Source organism: Pinus tabuliformis, chromosome 5_1 (genome assembly GCF_031772625.1).
Source record: "Pinus tabuliformis cultivar Carrire ecotype Pingquan chromosome 5_1, CPIR1, whole genome shotgun sequence".
Classification (NCBI taxonomy): domain Eukaryota; kingdom Viridiplantae; phylum Streptophyta; class Pinopsida; order Pinales; family Pinaceae; genus Pinus; species Pinus tabuliformis.
This window is the reverse complement of record NC_142305.1, coordinates 794916617-794933330: the sequence shown is the minus strand read 5'-3', so window position 1 is coordinate 794933330 and position 16714 is coordinate 794916617. Positions and strand designations below refer to the sequence as shown.

The window sequence follows — 16714 nt, the reverse complement described above, 5'->3', positions numbered from 1 at the left end:
GTGCATTCTACAACTCAATATATGGGAGATGTGTAATTCTTTCTCTGCTCAATTTCTAGTGGACAAGTGTCTCTTTTAAAAAAAAAAAAATATATTCTTTAAATAAAAATGAATGCCTACTATAATGGAAAACAAAAAACAAAAATGAATATCTATGTTTAGTTAGTTTTAACTAAAAACATTGTAAAATATCAATAATCCCACTCTGTTCAATACAGTGTTGATGTTACAACCCAGTGTGAAGGAAATGTGAAAATAGTTCATTCTGGCTCTTGTAACCATAAATACAATATTTAGATGCCCATGTAAAATAACATAATTTTTTATAATTTTAAAGAGAAAGATAAAATAAAGATAAAATAATTTTAAAGAGAAAGATAAAATAAAGATAAAATATTTCAATTTCAATTTGACTTAAAGAAAGATAAAATAACTGAAAAATAAAAATAAAAAAATCTTGTGTTTAAAACACATTTAACTAATCTATATTTTGACCATTTTTAAGGTTTTATTTAAAATTCAGCAAAAATTCTTGAGATTGCAAGTTGTCGTGTAATTTACCTAACCAGATTTTCAAAAGATTAAATCTATTTATACATTAAAAAATACAAGTACAGTACTCTAACCTTTGCTGAAAACATTCTATTGATAACTTAAAAGTTGTATATAATACAACATGAACGATTCCAATCTTACACACCAGAGCCTGGATTACTGGCAATCATCATAAACAACTTCTATTCTAGCATAGCATTTCTATGAAGAATTGGATTATACACACCATTGCCTGGATTACTGGCAATCATCATCAACAACTTCTACTCTATTCTAGCATAGCATTTGTATATTTTTCTTCCTGGTTTATGTACACTACAGTCTGGATTATTGGCCATCATACATAGACAGTATCTATAACTACTAAAAATTTTCCTTTTTTCATAATTTTCAAAATTTATATAGTTGCAATATTTATCCTGAAAACAGGTGGTTGGGACTGTTCTTCACTTGGAAGTAAAACAGGGGGAATCAGCAGATCTTTCTTTTTTTGTTCCTATCCAACGATGCAGGCTTTCTAAACCATCCCTATTAATTTCAGGAATGTTCGAAACCAGAGGCACTCTGAGCATTCCCTGCATCAAACCTCTGGCCAATCCCGATACCAGAACTGTTTCTAGCACGACCCCTAAGCATGTAGTTTGTTGCTCCACACCTTAAACATGGATTTTGTTTAGCACGAAAGTCGGGAACCAAGAACATTGCAATACCAAAATTGTTTCCAGCACCCATACCCATAAAACCAGGCGCACCATGACCATTACACATGCTTCTTGTTCTAGGATTTATACCTTGCTTTTGTTGAGCTTCTGAATGGATTTCTTATAGAGTTTTGGCTTTCATCCCTTCGCATCTAGGGACCCATTTATTAGCACGCAAATCAAGAACTTTGCGAACCATGAATCTCAGTTGAGAATTTGCAAAATGTTGATTGTTACTTGCCTGTTCCATTCGGACGAAGTAAGAATCAATGAAACTACGGGACATGGGGTTTTCTTCAAGCTCTTTTCCAACAGTATTGAAAAGCAGACAAAGCGCCTCAAAATTTTCTTCAGTTGGAGGAATGTTCGCGTTCTGACCCAACAAATGCTGAATAATATGATGAACAATTTTTTCAGGTACCATTTTGCGCTTGAAAAGCTCCCTAATAAACCTGAGGTTTCCCAGAGTGCAAAGTCTAACCATCCTCTCCCTTTCTTGATGTTCGACTTCTAGATCTTGGACTGTCATTTCTTTAATTTCAGTTCGCAGATTATCTGCTCCTTCAAACGCTTCTTGGCAAGTGTTACGAAGAGTCCGCCTGAATGTTACTGGTTTACCGTCCGGTTCTTCAGATGGAAATTGAGGTAGTTCCCACCATAGATAAAGGCACAGCTCAGCAATAATGGGGCAAACTGCTAGTTCAGACACCGCCTTGTCAAAAATTAGAGATACTACTCCCAGCAGAATGTCTGCTGAGTTGATACCCGAGGTTATAAATTGATCTTTAAGAACATCAAAGTTTTCCGGGGTTAAATTGTCAAGTATCCCCAAAACCGTTTTAAGAACTCGATCCTTCTTTGACAATGACAATGCTGTCCTCCTAGCAGACCAAGGAATAGCAGCCTTCACAAGAGCAGGAACTGGGCCCGTCCCTATGGCTGATGAAAACTGTGAGTTCAATTGTTCAACTTCCTTGCCAGCAGACAGATAAGCAGACTTGTGTCGTTTTGAACCTGGGGCGTGTGACTCCACCTCTGATCTTCGTGCCCCATAGCCATATCCTCTGTTTTCACCAAGTGTTTCCCAGAACCTTTCAGGTGCGGAATTGGACAGGGCTGACAAAAATTGAAACAGTAGTTCGAAAACAGAAGACAAGAGCCAAAAAGCCGCCTTCTAACCAAATAAAATATGGACGGAACGAAATTACAAATTCAAAATTGAATTCCTTTAGCGCCTTTACTAAATTCAAAATAAAACGGAATTTGGAAAACGATGGTAGACGAGGAAGCCAGCGGAGGTTGCAGGAGGAGACGGGACAGGTATGACAGTGGTCGCAGATACATTGAACACTGGAGCTTGCCAGAGGTAGGGTGATCGAGTTGCCGGAATATGCATGGAGATGTATGGCTTTCATGCATATGTAGCATGCCTTCAGATGCACGAATGTCCTGTCACAAGTACTTAGCGCTCATGAATGTTTCTATAGGGTCTGAAATAGGAACTGCCTTTTTAAAGTCTAAGTGGGCCTACTACCGCTGGTTGAAGAGTGGGAATCCACGCAATTGATTCTTTGAAAACAGGAATATGCCTTTACCAACTGAGGCAAGCAGTAGGAAACTTGCATCGGACAGTCTGGAGCCGATGTTCCTTTTTAACCCAACTTTCTACTCCCTCTAGTCCAATGTTAACCAGATTTTAATTGATTGTGCTCGTTTTTAATCCAAAGGTTATACGCCTGGAGCTATTTATTGATACTCTAATACTGACCATATATGACAAATTATTAAAAACTCCAGAGTCCAAACCGTGTTACACAGGTGAGAGCGAGTCAATTTTTTTTTTTTAACGATAATTATTTTTGGAGTCGTCTCCAGCGAGAGGAATTCCCAGGACCACCCAAAGTTGTCAGGGCAAAAAAATTTCAGCACTATCAAAAACATCTAAGACACCTAAAATTTATGTAAGCACATAGAATCGACACACTTATGTTCACATGCTTCACATTAACTTCCCTATCTTTTCATCAACTATGTTCAGGTTGAGGTTAGTCCATCCACATCTTCCTAACTGGATCTTCTCTCGTACCACTCCTTCTATAGGGTTTTAAGTTGGGGCCAAGGATGGAATTTGATGGGCAAATTTTCCCATCACAGGGTGATTTTCTCATCAAACACAATTGGAATTTTTTAAAAACCGCCAAAGATCCTTCCTTGAAACCATGAAGATGGGTTGGAGTGGTGTGAAAACCATCAAAATTGATAGGTGGGTCTGTTTTAAAATTCCAACCTTGGTTGGTGTCAACCTAGTCTTATTTTTAATCCATGTTTATAAGAAATGAATTAGTGCTTGAATGGAAATTAAATCCATATAAAATAATTAATTTATATATCATAAATTTCGCATATCATTATAGATAACATTATATGTATATAATTTAGTATGTTCCTATACATATACTACTATATCTAGGGCTTAAAACTAATTTTGTTTGGCTACGAGATCGTCTTCCTCGAACGTAAGGAAACATGTTAACGACCCAAGGCCTAGAGGCATTGGTAGGAGCAAAGGGCTACCCCCTTAAGGACCACCAACATGTAATTTTAGGTGGCATGGTTTTCTTTGAATAATAGTCATGAGTTAGCCTACATTCGCGGATAGTAGCTGCTGATGGTTGTCCCCACTGTTGGTTTGACAACTGAGTTATGATATATTTCCCACTATTTAAAAAAAAAGCTAATGTTTATGTGTGTGTGTGTGTGTGTGTGTGTAATAGTTTATAGTCTAACCTAAGTGAGTTTAATGGTTAAGAACATGTGCTTCTTCGGAAAATGCCACAAGTTCAAACCCACAGGGGGTAGAGTATGTACAACTTCGTGTCAAATCACTCTGAGGAGGTGGTGCAAAGGTGGGTATCGTGTCCCACTAACAAGGGGGTCTCATACGCCAAACTCTAAGCTAGGCACATAATTTGGTGTATGAGACTCCCTTGTTTGTAGGACAAGGGATCTGTGCTGTGGAGGTGGGTCCCTTGACCCACAAACAAGGGGGTCACATACACCAATTTGGTGTCTAACTTGGCTATGTCCTTAAAATTATATATATGCATGTACATAACATCACTGTTCTGACTTGGGTTCAATTCATGGCTATTTCATGTTGAAATCATAAGGGTATTTCATGTAATGGCTTCAAACCTTGTTATCCAATCAAAACATGTATATTCCTCATATAGAATATATATGTATGTATATACCCCCGATATATATATATATATATATATATATATATATATATATATATATATATATATATATATATATATATATATATATATATGTCAATGATCCAAGTGGATATTGGTGGCCACTCGCCAATTCCACTTGGACCCCCACCATTGTTCTTTCATCTTTTCAGTTTCCTTAATTGTAGCACAGTTTACTATTTTTAGTAGTTTTTCGGGTCCCGAGCTTCCGGAGCCGTTTTGAGGCCCTAAACGATGATTTTTGGGAAAACTGGGAGCAACATCGATCGATGAGCCTATGTTTCTCTTCCCAAGGTTGTAGTTCTCGGATAGATCTTTCTAACGACATATTGTGCGCGTCAAACGGAGATCATATGACAAAGTTACAACCCCGGGAAGTTGATGTACCAATTTACCCAAATGGAGCCCACAGTTTGGCGTTTCATCTTCTAGGGTTAGGTTTTTGGATGTTTAGGGTTTTCCATTACTTCTAAACAATAAATAGGCCTTCGATACTCATTGTAACATAGTTCAGAGGCATGTAGCCGCCACATGTCTTCTTAGAGATAAACTACCAGCACCCTAGCTAGTTTATTTTCATTTCTGTTTGTAAGCATATTTCAGTATTTTATAGTAATGAAATGAAGTATTATTTCTGTTGCATCTCTATATGTATGGTTATATTTGTAATTTTTCGTGTTCCTATTTAGGTTCGAATCATTGGTATCAGAGCGGTCTACTCTTTCTCTGTCTTTCTTTGCATGTCCCCAACGAGGACGGGATATAAGGAGTTAGGTCTTGAACTGGTCGAACCTTTGCAAGACCAGCCTCGCAAATCCTGACGGCCTCCCATGACGGATGAAAAGAAATACTAGGGGTTAGGGATCCTATCAAAATCTTGCTCGAAGAGGCCCTTGAGCGACAAAGGAACGCGATGATGGACAACTTTGCCTAGATCCTTCAGCAGCTACCTAGGGGTGACACATCTACTTCCAGCAGCTTGTTACAGATCCATTTGGGCACATCAACCCCAACCTACAGATCAGTACTATTAGGGCCCATCAAACCCTAATTCAATTGTTACATGCCCTAAATAAGTCAACCATCAGAATTCCTAGCTTCCCAAGAAGTTTCATGACCAAAATCATCCAGAAACTGCCTCTAAGAAGATCAGCGCAGGTAGGCCTTCATTAGGGTGTGTTGCAATGCAAACCATACACTGATAGGGTGCTATGCAGTGCACTTGGTCCCTCTTTGGCCTACGCTGGGCGAATTTGAGTGAATTTCCATGAGGGTTTGAAAGATTCCTTATCCATTGGATGCCTCTAGAAGTTTCTCAAGGCTATCTACTCCTTTGAGCTCGTATTTGGATGAGGAAGGGAGTTAAGGAACATCAATCCCTTATCCCTTCCTCCATGGAACTAAATTCTAAGTTTGGGAGGGCATTCATTATCACCATTTATGGCATAACTTCCTTCATTCACCTATAAAAAGACCACTCATCTAAGTGATCATGGGCTGGAAATTATTGAATTATAGGGAGATGTTGTTAGTATGAGACTTGAGTTACTTCCAAGTATTGTAATGATGTCAAAATGTCTTGCTTTTTATGAGGAGAGGATGGGATTGAACTGGAGGAGTGATGTTGAATCGAGCAATGGGTTGTAACTCTTCCTTTTACTAATAAAGTGTTCAAAGCTTTTTCCATATACTTGTGTTATTCATTTATGCTTTCATATGTATATCATGTACTTGATTTCATGCTATGTTTAATCAATAGATCATTATCATATGCTTTGATTGGTTGTTTTCTTATGTCTGTGTGCGGGTACTCTTCAAGCAGATGAAGTAGGGAGAGGAGCGACAGAATCAATCAAGGGAGATAAGGAGCAAGCGAAGGCTACATGTAAGCTTCTTTGCCTCTTATTTAATCTATTGATCATAGGAAAAGTAGAGAAATCCTTAAATTGTTGTTCTAGACTTAGCTACTAGTCTAGGGGTTTAAGCGTTTATCCGTAGACACTAAAACTTCCAAAAAAAATTGGCGACTCAACTGGGGATGATCACCTTTCCTAGTAGCTTATACACTTAGTTAGACACCTTGACATACTTTACTTGTTGTAAGTCAACCTTTTGCATTGAATTTTGGTCAAAATTTGAGGTTAGATGACTCTTGAGTGGTCTCACAGGAATCAATGCAGGCTAGCCTTAGAGACAATGCTCTGCAGCGCAGTGAGGCGTTCTTTGACCTGCGCTGATTAACATTGAAATATTTCAATCAGCGCAGTTGGGCCCTCTTTGACCTGCGCTAATCAGTGAAGATAGGCCCTCTTTGACCTGCACTGATCAATCTTGAAATCATTGAAATCAATGCAGGCTTTAGTGAGAGACAGTGCTCTACAGCGTAGTTAGCCCCTCTTTGACCTGCGTTGATCAACCTTAGGTCAAATTCCCACCTTTGGATTGATTTTTTGCCAAAATTCTTCTAATTGCTTGCTTGCTAAATGTCAATGATGTCATGTCTCAGAAAATAGGTTTTCATCTCCTTAGCCAGCGCTACTTTGATTGGATTGATTAATGTTTCTTTAATGTTTTCTTTATCATTATCAGTCTATAGTCAAAGTTAGTTTTTGGTCGATTGATCTTTGTCGAAAGAAAGTGTCGTAAAGTCATCTTTTCCTTCGAAAATTGAATTTTCGTAAATTCTTCATTCATAAAAGATTGATTGATTGATGTGTGCATATGATTAATCTTTGTTTGAAAGAAAGTGTCGTAAAGTCATCTTTTCCTTCGAAAACTGAATTTTTGTAAAGTCTTCATTCATAAAAGATCGATTGATTTGTATGTGCATATGGCTTTTCTTTTCGTCGAAAGTGTCGTAATTCCTCATTTCTTTGAAATCGAAAGTGTCGTAAATTCTTCCTTTCCTTGAAAAGAAATTGTCGCAAAATCATCATTTTTATGAAAAGAGATTTTTGATCGATTGTGCATATTTCCTTTTTGTTCATCATAACATTAAGGGATTTGAAAAGAAAAAACTTGCATCATTCGTATTGTAGTTTGTGAATGCTTGAAATGAATATCTAGGGAAATTTCATTAGTTGTGCTCTTTGCTCTTTGTCAAAGACCTGATTGCTCTATCCCTACTAGCTAAGGATTTTCATTGTTAAATTGAATGGAAAGAATGCTTATCATATTAGTTGCATTTTAGGAATTGCAAACATACATCACGTGGTGAACCTTGAAAGGCAAATTCTAAAGAAGATCAACTTAAAATTTATCTGAATTTACCTAATGGAGCATTGTCACCTGACGAAAAGCTTTTACAGGTCTAGGCTAGAGTCGTGTTCCGGCGTCGTAAAACAAAGCAGTTGTCGCTAACTTGTCTGCAATACATCCTGAGTGTGATAATTCATTCCACGTACGTGGGTATATCGTAGCTCGTCCATGTACCTTCGGGTATATAGGGCGGTGTTACAGTACGTAAAGTATATGGGAATGCTCTCACTATGCAGTTTTGCATTAAACAACACTTATACGGATTGGGCCTCCACGTACTTTTTGGTATATATGGGAGGACAACACTAGGTTGCTATCCATCCTTAGGTAACTGAGTCGACCGCCTTGTAAACTGTGATACACCGAACACAGCACTCGGGGAGATTGCCTCCCGTACTTCTCAGTGCACTGGGAGGTATTATGCAGTTCAAAGTTGCTTGGTAAACCTTTTGCCTAGATTATCCCTCTTTTGTTTTGTTATGTTACTTTGATTAAAATAAATTTAATTGACCGTGGATAACATCCTCCACACTCACTCCTTAGTTGATCTTAGGTTGAACATATGGTGACAAATCAAAGTCCACTGATCAAGGAATTCCTTTTGATGGGAATCCTAGTCCTTTTCCTCCTTTCTGAAATATTGGTGCTCCTTATATGGCTACATTGTCCCTTCCAGGATTTACCATTGGCTTTCCAGTATGGTTGTTTTCAACCTTCTTGGTTCAAAATGTTGTGATTTCCTCGCAATCGAGTACACCTCCAACTAGACAAAATCAACCTCCAGTTGATCCTAATGTCGACCCTTTGCCTTCTTCCTCGGTCTTCCTCCCCTTCTTCCTCTTCGCCTGGTGAAAGGATTTGTACTAGTAACCAGGTGGCTAAGAAGAAGAAGAAGAAGAAAATTCAGCAGAGGGGCAACCAAGCAACCGTTGCTTTGAATGCAACATCTGATGAGAAACCATCCATCAAGCCTCACAAAGTTCGATATCGATGTAAACTTTGTGCGGGAGACCATCTTCTTTGAAATTGTCCTGATATTCCTCAGATCTTAGAAGAATGGTCTTCTTGTTCACATCATCCTGTGTCATCAACTTTTGGAAATCGTGTTGGTGACACACCATCAACTAGTGGTAGTACAGTTCATGGAAAGAAGGGTAAAGTTAAGTTTCCATGCATGTTATGTGAAGGGAATCACCCCATTCACCTTTTTCCCTATTTGAATGAAGCCAAAAGAGTGTTGGATAACCGTCCTGCTTCACTGCAACGACTTCCATCTGGTTACAGGAAACTCTCCCTAAATCCTTCTCTTGTTGATGAATTGATTGACCAAAATCAACCGTCGGTCAAACCCACTCTCTCTGAAAGTGAATCCTATGAGTCTATACCCAACCCAAATCAACGGGTCGAGGTAATAGTTGACCCAATTTCACCTTCAGTAAATCGTACCATTCCCGAAGAGAGTGAATATGATACCACTCAAGTTCTTTTTGTTTCTTCAGATTCTAATGAGCTTAGGGACAGTCCTCCTATTCCAACAAGATAGGAGGAAAATCCTCCCGTTCTCATCACTCAAGGGGTTAATTCTCCCATTCTTATGGTACCCCCTCCAAGTAGTCTATTCACTTCCTTTGATTGGAATCGACTGGCAGGATTCCACCTTCCTTCCTATGTGCCTTTCCAGATCATAGTACAAGTTTGTAATATGATTATATCTGGCACTATTATAGATGAAGGTGCATCAGTGAGTATCCTTTCCTCAACTGCTTGGAAAGCGCTTGGTTCGCCACCTCTTATGCCGGTTACCCAGAATCTGTTGGCTTTTAATAGAGGAACCAGTCAACCATTAGGGATCCTCCCTTGGTTACCCATTACTTTTGGAGGAAGAATCGTTTATCTGAACATGATGGTAGGCCTAGGCCCTTTAGATTACAACTTACTTCTAGGGCGTGACTATGTTTATGACATGGGAGCTATTGTTTCAACACTCTTTCGAGTGATTTGTTTCCTGCATGAAGGCAGGATTGTCACCGTTGACCAGCTTTCATTTCCCGGTCCAAATATGGCTCCTAGTCAACCATCTTCCCTAAATGGTCCTTTTGTACCAATGGTATCATCCCTGCCATGGGTTAATTATGTGGCAACCCGTTCCATACCTACATCAACTGACGATCAATTCAGTGATGTTGTACATCATGTATTGGGGGCATTGGAACCAGATCTCTCCTTCATGACCTCTTATGAGTTGTGATCCAAGGAGTATGAGGATAGTTCTTGGTCTTCTATCAACCTCGTTAAAAAATGAAACAAGGAATATGAGGATAGTTCTTTTATTGTGTCAACCTCTTAAAAAAATGAAACAGCTCCCATGAGGATAGTTCCTGGTCTTGTGTTAACCTCCTTAAAAAATGAAACAAGGGATATGAGCATAGTTCAGTGTCTTGTGTCAAGCTCGTTAAAAAATGAAACCAGGAATCTGAGCAGAGTTCCTTGTCTTATGTCAAGCTCATTAAAAAATGAAATAAGGTCCCAAGTTCTAAGTCAAGTCTTTGATTAGATCTCGTAAAATCCCAGTCAAGTCTTTCACTTTGTCTCATAAAAGAACCTTCATTCCATCCACCTGATAGCCACGAGTAGTATACTTAGGTGAATGTAATGAAGCTTGGGGGGCATGCACCTAATGGTAAAGTTAAGTTTCCCTATAGGTTATGTGAATGGAATCACCCCATTCACCTTTATCCCTATCTAGACAAAGCCAAAAAGGTGTTGGATAACTGTCTTGCTTCATCGCAACGACTTCCATCTAGTTACAAGAGACTCTCCCTTTCATCATGCTGGGGGCATGTAAACCAATCTCAAGCATAGTTTTTTGTTTTAAGCTTGTGTAAAAATGAAACTGAATCCAAGCATATTTTTTCGTTTCAAGCTTGTGTAAACATGAAACTGAATCCAAGCATAGTTCCCTATGGTTCAAGCTTGTCTAAAAATGAACCCATTTCCATTTTAACCCTTGTGATTGCCATTCTATCAGCCTCTTCCACCATATGAGCCTTTCTTGTTTTCATCCCTTTGGTTGATCATACGCTTTCACTTGGTTGTTTTACCCTTTTTTGAGGAACAAATGCAATGAGTGGTATTATTAGCTAGCCTTTTCACATAAATCAACATGTTTTGAGAAGTTCGAACATCATCAGAACCAGTTGCTACCCTAGACACCACTCATTCCTCAAAATGGAGTCCTCTTTAAGCTCTTTTTCAGACTCTCTAAACATGAAAAGATTGCCAAGTGCTTGTCCTTTCCAGCTTGTTAAAGGATTGGAAACGATATCTCTCTTGTATTATTTTACGCTTTTTCGAACTTGAGAGATTAATCTATGAAAAAGAACTTATGGAGTTTCCTTTTCGTCCCTTTCAAAACTCCCTAAACATGAAAAGGACAGAGTTATCTTTGTCGTTAAACTCGTTAAAAACATCAAATAGCAACAAACTTGTCCATCTAGACAAGACCGAGTTTCACCTTCACTAGACTCGTTAAAGCATCAAATAGTGATGGATTTTCCTGAAGGGTGAAATTATACAACAAGCATATGTTATCCTCCTCAAGCTTGATAAAAAATAAAGAGGTACTGGTCAGAAATGACTGGGGAAATGGGAAAAGCGAAGAAAACTTTATGGTAGCAAGTCACTCTTGAACATGACACTTTCACCTCATCACCATGACTATGTGGGTTGGGTCATTCAGCTTGATGGTTATCACATTGTTGGTCTATCATACCATCCATTACTTTGTTTTGGGTCAATGCTACCAATTCATCTTAGTGTCGCCGACATGTTCAAGAGAAGTCATTCAGTTCAAACTTCATCCTTTGCAATACCATAAACCTTCATTTTCATGACCGCCATTCCTGAACCTTGTGTCATCAGTGAATTTTTCATCTCCAAAATCATTTACCTCGTTTCGTGTCATTGATGTGGGATACATCAAGGCCCTCTTGCGATGAGTCGCTTCTTGTCAACATCAGTACATCATCTAAGAAGTTGACTTAGAAACACCCCCTTCAGTACCTTGAGGCTTGCATACATCAATGGCAGGTTTCTCACTTCCGACGATAGGTTGACATCAATGACCTTCGACCGAAAGACTTTGTATGATGTTCGACATCAAATAATTTATTCACACCATGCGAAATGTACTGTAGTTTCTTAAGGGTCATTATCATTATCGATGATTCTTCTCGCATATGTTTACGGCTTACATCATTGGCTGGTAATCAGACGTTGTCTTTCCGTGTTTGACTTCAGAATATTTATTCACATGGTTAGACTTGTGCTTGAGAAAAAGATTGAACGAGATTGAAGACCCCAGATCTAGTTTCATCCATCCGGGCTGTGATATTTTCAGGAGTACTAAATCAAATGTACAATGGCCTTACATTCATGGTCATTCATTCATGGGTTTATATCTGTAGACGACTATATTTGTACATGTAATGAAAGTTTATAACCAGAGCATGGGTATTCCTTCCCTCAGCAAGTTCATGAGAGAAATCAAACTATCATGATATATGTATTGTAATTGATGTAGGTCACCTTTCGCTTTGAAACCTCCTCTCCACATGATAAAGCATTTCACTTGACATACATATTTACGACTTCATGCTTCAGGGGGCAACTGTTACAGCTCCATTTGGGCACATCAACCCCAACCTACAGATTAGTACTATTAGGACCCATCAAACCCTAATTAAGTTGTTACATGCCCTAAGGAAGTCAACCATCAAATTTCCTAGCTTCCCAAGAAGTTTCATGTCCAAAATCATCCAGAAACTGCCTCTAAGAAGATCAACGCAGGTAGGTCTTCATTAGGGTGCACTGAAATGCAAACCATACACTGATAGGGTGCTATGCAGCGCACTTGGTCCCTCTTTGGCCTGCGCTGGGTGAATTTGAGCAAATTTCCATGAGGGTTTGAAAGATTCCTTATCCATTGGATGCCTCTAGAAGTTTCTCAAGGCTATCTACTCCTTTGAGCTCGTATTTGGATGAGGAAGGGAGTTAAGGAACATCAATCCCTTATCCCTTCCTCCATGGAACTAAATTCTAAGTTTGGGAGGGCATTCATTATCACCATTTATGGCATAACTTCCTTCATTCACCTATAAAAAGACCACTCATCTAAGTGATCAGGGGCTGGAAATTATTGAATTATAGGGAGATGTTGTTAGTATGAGACTTGAGTTAATTCCAAGTATTATAATGATGTCAAAATGTCTTGCTTGTTATGAGGAGAGGATGGGATTGAACTGGAGGAGTGATGCTGAATCGAGCAATGGGTTGTAACTCTTCCTTTTACTAATAAAGTGTTCAAAGCTTTTTCCATATGCTTGTGTTATTCATTTATTCTTTCATATGTATATCATGTACTTGATTCCGTGCTATGTTTAATCAATAGATCATTATCATATGCTTTCACTGGTTATTGTCTTCTGTCTGTGTGTAGATACTCTTCAAGCGGATTAAGTACGGAGAGGAGCGACAGAATTGGTCAAGGGAGATAAGGAGAAATCGAAGGCTACAAGTAGGCTTCTTTTCCTCTTATCTAATCTATTGATCATAGGAAAAGTAGAGAACTCTTTAAACTATTGTTCTAGACTTAGCTACTAGTCTAGGGGTTTAAGCGTTTATCTATAGACACTAAAACTTCCCAAAACACAGCTACTCTGGAAGCGCCACACCCTTTAAGGTACAAGTTAACTTTGACATTCCCATATTTAAGGGTTAGATAGATGCAAATGCCATAGATAAATGGTTAAATCTGCTAGAAGGGTATTTTTTTGTTCATGATTTTTCTGTTCGGGAAAAGATTACTTTCGCTCTTCTCAAAGCTGCCTCCCACGTCAAGGACTGGTGGGAAACCTAATGTGAGCATAAGGATGAAAGTACGGCCTCACTGTTTTTAGCGGCACCCACTTGGAATCCATTTGGGCTACCATCAAGGAGCAGTACTACCCTGTCAGAAGCTATGAGGATCAATACATAAAGTGGACCATGTTGCGGCACAGAAGGGACCAAGACATGCCAGAGTTTACCTATATTTTCCATACCCTTCTCACAAACTTGGGTATCAAAGATTCAGAGCAACATTTGGTACTCAAATACCATGGCTGCCTGCACAGGTACATCCAGGAAGAAATAGAATTCCTTAACATCTCCTCGCTCGGCACGACATACTGATATGCCGTCAAGATCGAGCAAAAGTTTAAACAGAAGAAGCAAGACTTTGGACCTGTGAATCTAAAGCAAGGGAAAGGTGCCCCCATATCGCAGAACAATGGACAAAGCCAAGGTGGGGCGGCTCAAGACAACCCGCCAAAGCTGCAAGTAAATTGTGGCAATTAATGACTAAATGTACTACTAGATGATAAAATTGAGACAACCAATTAATGACTAAGCTAAAAATGACTACAATTTGGTCACATTATAAGATACTGTAAATTAGCTACTACTAGTCACCAACTGAAAAATAGTCGTTTATATGCAAATTTTAGTCTTTTTTTTAGTAATTAATTATCCATTTTGTACTAGTGATCAATTAGTCATAATGTCCATACAATACTCCTTAAGTCTCACCTAAGTTGAATGAACAATGTCTTGGATATATTATTTTCATAAGATTTGCAATGGAATATAACCCTTTTAAATATCGTATTTAAGAAATTAACGTACTTTCTTCAAAATTCTTATTATTATTACCTAAAATTTGGACTAATTTTTCTGAAATTCAAGAATATGGGCATATTTAATAAATATTTTCAACTCTAATATAAACATAAGAATACTCTAAATATTCTCTCAAAGATGATACTCTACATGAAGATACGAGTGTTTATAAAGTGAAATATTATAATCAATTGAATCTATTTAATACGAGTGTTTATAAAGTGAAATATTATAATCCATTGAATCTATTTAATGGGGAGTTTGGAATCATATGATAACATGAGTGCTTACAGTTAAAGCTTGATCGATAGATATCAAAGAATAGGTTTGAACCTACTTAAGAATCTTATAATATTATTGCATTCAATGGAGGACCTAGGATATAATATTGTTACTATAATTCTATTAGACCAAATGAATTGAATTAGTGATAAATGAATTGGTTTAAAACTAATTGATAAAGAATTAAAAGGTATGAGCTATATATTTTCCTCTAAATAGCTATGTAATTGAATTAATTTGTTTCACTTTTTATTTTTTGAGGAATAGTAATGAGTTTGCTAACATAGTATTAAAAAAGACCAATTATTTGTGACTAAAGTTGATTTGGATGATCATTTTCATATGCTTATCTTCATCATTCTCACTAAACTTCATTGTAATATTTTCAATACATAAACCTTATGGTAGATTTTGAACTAGTTTATGAATATTACCATGGGTTAAAGAATCATTGATCCTAAAGCCAAAGGGATTGGTCACTAATAGAGCCATTGAGTGTTCCTATAATATTTCCCTTTTAGGTCAATATCCCATGGGGTGGATCTCACAGTTGATTGGTCATTTATCCTTAAATTATATGCACAGAAAAATGCCATGTTAGTAGAAGATCATCTATCCTTAAATTTATCTCATGGAAAAATGCCATGCTAGGAATAAGAACAAATTGTTTGGGTTAAGTTATAGTACTGCTAGGAAATGAGAACACGAGGGATTTATCACCATATTCGATCTTTTTCTCGACCAATTTATATCAATTTGGAAATAATTAACACATGATTACATTCAACTGATTCTCTACTTCCAGAAAAATTCTTAATTCCTTATGTTAAATATAATTCCTAGTATGTTATGAAACCAACTAAAGAAAAGATAGAAAAGATAGATCAATGCCTTAGAATTCAGCCTCTTCGAGGGGGAAAACTCCTTTACATTACATAAATGAACAATTCTTTGATGATTCAAATGAAAAAACCTCCTTTCTATATATAGGAGTATAAGGAGTCACAATATAATCTAGCCGACCTAACAATAATAATATAAAGCCACAATAATAACAATAGTGGGCTTCTATGGGGCACAATAGTAACAATATGGGCACTACATGGGTACATCAATATAATAAGTGGGTTATACTAATAACAATAAGGGGTTACACTAGTAGTATAGGGGCCTAACATGCCCCTCTCCTTCAGAAAGCGTTGTCCTCAATGCTTGAGTAGTTCTTGATGCTTCTGTATAAAATTCTTGTCCTCCCATGTGGAACCTTCAGCGGGTAAGTTCTTCCACTTGATGAGATACTCTGAAATTGATCGATTTCGTAGCTGTCGGGTTCTTGTTTCTGTGACTGCTCCAGGTTCTAATATGATTTTTCCTTCCTCTTCAATTTCTGGCAATATTGTTTGAATTGGGATCTTTTGCAACTTTTGAATAAGTGGCCATACTTCTTCGTCCTTCTTCCATTATTCCCTTGCTTCATTTATCCAATCTGGTTGGATAATATAAATAGCACAAAACAATGCTTCCACATCCTCATCTTTGAAGAGTCTTCCCATTCGGTAAGGTCGCCATTTTTTAAGTGCATGTAGTATTGCCAACATTTCCTTCTCATAAATAGCTTGCTTGAGATGTAGCAGTAAAAATACCCAATCACCTACATCAAAACATTTTTCACTACGATGTTGATCTACCTGTTGTTTCGTTTGATTTTGCACTGAAGTGACGTTATCCTTTAAAAGTTGGAGAACTTGTTGTTGATGCTCGATGTGATCTTTCACTGCTTGAACCTTTTTCTTCTTCATATGTCCTTCTATCTGTAGAGTTTGAGGAGTGGTAATTTCTTCCAATCCTTTACAAGATATGGTAGGATTCATTTCTTGATGCTCGATGTGATCTTTCACTTCTTGAACATTTTTCTTCTTGATATGTCCTTCTATCTTG

At 37.7% G+C, this 16714-nt stretch overlaps 1 pseudogene; it reads right to left on the bottom strand.

Moving 5' to 3' along the window:
* Positions 1-1092: 1092 nt before the first annotated feature.
* Positions 1093-2652, bottom strand: LOC149167335 (eukaryotic translation initiation factor pseudogene; annotated as a pseudogene).
* Between the last annotated feature and the right edge of the window lie 14062 nt (positions 2653-16714).